General features: G+C 33.6%; 1 protein-coding gene across 1 annotated transcript in view; it reads left to right on the forward strand.

The window, feature by feature from the left end:
• The window catches only part of shank2b (SH3 and multiple ankyrin repeat domains 2b), a 129,218-nt gene extending 127,166 nt beyond the window's left edge, over positions 1 to 2,052 (forward strand). Inside the window, exon 29 of the mRNA XM_025055876.1 lies at positions 1,055 to 2,052. The gene's annotated coding sequence lies outside the window, so the exon portion shown is untranslated. The remainder of the gene's footprint in view (positions 1 to 1,054) is intronic.
• The last annotated feature ends 1,656 nt before the right edge of the window (positions 2,053 to 3,708 follow it).

Raw genomic sequence — 3,708 nt, forward strand, 5'->3', positions numbered from 1 at the left:
CCTTTAAAGAGACACAGACAGGGGGACCTTACTGAGAAAGCATTTATAAAATATAAATATATATATATAATATAATATAAAAATCTGTTTAAAAAGTTGAATTTACTGCTAAAAGTTGACAGTTTAAAGAGGCATCAGCACTTCTTATTCCCTTCTAGGTACTGTCTGTACTCTCCTCCATAACCTTTTGAAAATGCATGTAACGCCACATCGAAAAAAAACCCACAAAACTAAATCTGCATCTAGTCAGGCAGGAAAATGTCTGTGGGTTTGTTTTTGTTGGTGACGATGAAAGGCGGGTAAGAAGTCAAAGTATAGTAGGTGCTGAAATGTGTATATAAGAGTGTTTAAATGAGGGGAAAAAAATATCTATCTCATTATATAAATCTATATATATATATATGAAATTATATATAGAGCTCTATTCAATGGTTTAGAAAAAAGAGTCTATGGAAAGATGGTTTATAAAAGCTGCCAGGGTTGATGTTGAGTGACCAAAGCTCTGGTCTGATCTGATCTGCCCCGCGTCGTCCTGCAGACGAGGCCTTAAACCGCTCACTGCTTCTCCCTCCAGCGCCTGCACATGCTTCTGCTTCTGTCAGAGCACAACTCATTCCACCTCGCCTGTCATTGTGTTCAAACCCTTAACGGTAACCAGGTGTCACATGACCCTCCGCTGCTTCACACAGGTGCAGCTTTGAGAGGAGACAAACACGAGATCTGTGTTCTGTGAACATGAGGGTGTACGACGGAGGCGGGCCCGGGAAATCGCTGCTGTTTATTTTCAAAATACAAAAAAAAAAGTGTTGTGTCAGAGAGGGGTGTCTGGAAAAGCACAGTATTTTTAAAGATTTGTATAGAGTTCTGTGAAATTTTATAGAAGTTATCCGAACAAAAAGTTGTTCAACGTCGACACCGTGGATTGCCAAAAAAAAAAAACAGAAATATTCTAAAGATTTTAAAATGTTATTACTAGTAGAGGTGTGGGTTATGTAAGAAGCAATATTTATTCTGACTTGGTTGGGTTTTTATTTTTTTCTTCTCTTATTTACAGTTACTTACCATGATGCAGTCACATGTCAGTGTTTAAATGAAGTAGAAACAACCAGAGCCCCGGACATAAGGTGTGTGAAATACAAAGAACGAGAAATAAAATATTAATCTAAATATTAGATCAGAAAAGTATTATAGAAAATACAAATGTTTGTGGAGTTTTTTTTTTTTTTTTAAGCTAAAATTTTTTATTCTGGGCCAGGATTTAATTTTGTTTTATAATTTTTTTTTAAGTTAATAATTTAATTTTGCATAATTTTTTCATTGCCACACATTATTTGGAGAATTGTCTGTTTTACAGTTTTTTTTAACCATGATATTTTGGTTGTTGTTGTTGTAAATATTAATATTTTCTGCTTAATTTCTGCAGCCACCGTCACTGTGGCTTGCAAACCTTTTCCAAAGTTTTCAAACTTTTTTTCTGTGACAATGATTGAGTACTTCTAAAAGTACTCTTTAGGAATGTTACAGTACACCTGAATCTTGGATATAAATATGAAAATCTGTATGAACGTTAATTCCTTCACCTTAAATTAGTAAATTATATTACTGTGGTAAAAAAAAAATCTGTATTTTCTCTTAACATTTTACCCATTATGGGGATTTTATTTTACAAACATGATATTTATTCCATGGCTCTTGTTAGGTATTTATCGCAAATGGGTTTTTTTCGTTTGTTTTTTTTCATATGTAGTACACACTACCATCCATTTTTTATTTATCACCTGTTGCATTTTTAGGTTGAAGTATTAACTCAAATTAGTATTATTTTTGAATGTCATTCCTGCCTCTCCTTTTACATCTGAAATATTCTTTATGGCCATAATTTAAATCTTTATATTACCATTTTTTTTAAAAATCATTATGTAGTTATTTAATTATTATTTTATGGAGATGTCATTCCCTTGTTTTGTTTGTAACAAACTTTTTTTCTCACCAACCATTTCTGTCACCATAATTTGGTTTCAAACTATCAGAATAAAACAATAGAATAAATTGAAGATATTAAATATTTTTGGCTAACTTTAGCATCACATCAGTTTTATATACGAGCACAATTATAGTGTACAACTGAATTGACTTTGAAGCCACCAATCAAAATTGTGTGCATTGTTTTGGGTTAGAAACTTTTTGTGAGCATGTATTGTTTTAGTTTTTTTTTTTTTTACTCCACAACTAAGTATTAGTTACAAAAGTTTCTCATCATAATTTCTTGGCCAGAATTCACTCTAACGTCATGTCAGGGGCTCTGTAGGTCTGGTCTCTGCAGCTGCAGGTTTTTAATATTTCGGCAACAACATTTAATATTTAAAAAAAACACATTTTTTGAAGTCCCTTCACCTGAGTAGAATCCTCTCATCCACTGAAATCTCTGAATCTTGTGTGTTTTTAGAAAGACTAAAAAAAATGTACAATTACAAGATGTATATCTGCAGGCCATTTTTGGTAGGAACGTAATTGAAAACCTTTACGTGAGTATATATATATATTATATGTATGTATGTATGTACACATACATAAATCCACTGATCAGAATCAGCCGGCCGCCTCAGATTTGTCGACGCAGATTAACAGGGTGCTGGTTATTTTCTTTGTGAAGCTTTAGAGCTGAGTAGACGTAGGAATCGTTATTAAGCATCACCACAGTGTTGGCGCTGCTCCAGACCATGTTCAGGACGGGCATGGCTCACTGACCCACCTCCACCTCCACCCACTCACACTCGCCTACCCCACCTTTAAAGAAAAATACACAAAAAACACTGATCACCCCTTTAGCATCGTCCAACATTTGGGTGACTGTTGATTTATTATTTATTTATTTATTTTACTTTCTTTCTTAATGAATTAAATAATCAAAAGTTAATATTATTTTTTTTCCACTAATAGATTTTATTCTTTGATTAAGTCTTCATAGAAGATGTAATTTGTGCAAAGACTTGTGTTCATGTTTTAATGTTGCTGTAATTTTGTGCTAATAAATCATCATAGAGTCAACTAATTAAAATTAAATTTAAAAAAGGGAGAATTTTTATTCCTGTAATTTCACTCTTTTTTTTCCCCTGCCCCCATAATTCTCCAGATTTCTTGTATGGCAACCAAAATTCACTGTAAGAAATAAATATAATATTGCACTAGTGTTGTCTCCCACTCTGTCCTCACAGTCCAGTCAGGAGCAGGTTTGGGGGTTTTTTTGTGGTCATTCAATTTGTTAAATTCAGAATCATTGAATTGATGTATATTTATCATAAATGTTCTGTTTTTTTATAAAACTTAGCCAAGTTAAGTTCATAATGAATGGTAAAGTTGAACCAACAAAGAATAAATAAGTGTAGTAGATAGCTGTTGAAGTAGAAGCGATCAGAAAGAGATGGAGTGCTTTATATTAGGCACAGAATCTAATAGCCCTTGTGCGGTCCGTCGGGTCTAGGAGACCACCGGGTCTGTCTTTGTGTATGTGTGTGTGTTCGTGTGTGTGCATGTGCATGTCCCTGTACTGCATGACTTGTGCCAACTTTCCTCATATTCATTAATATTCATTCTGGGACAAAATAAAAATCATTGCAAGGACAAACAGTGTGTACAAATATGCCTTACCATTGTGAAAAAATCCAAAAAGTCCCAGAAATGCCTGAAATGCAAGACTATGTCCTAAAA

This window comes from Cynoglossus semilaevis, chromosome 5, assembly GCF_000523025.1.
Source record: "Cynoglossus semilaevis isolate Cse_v1.0 chromosome 5, Cse_v1.0, whole genome shotgun sequence".
NCBI lineage: Eukaryota > Metazoa > Chordata > Actinopteri > Pleuronectiformes > Cynoglossidae > Cynoglossus > Cynoglossus semilaevis.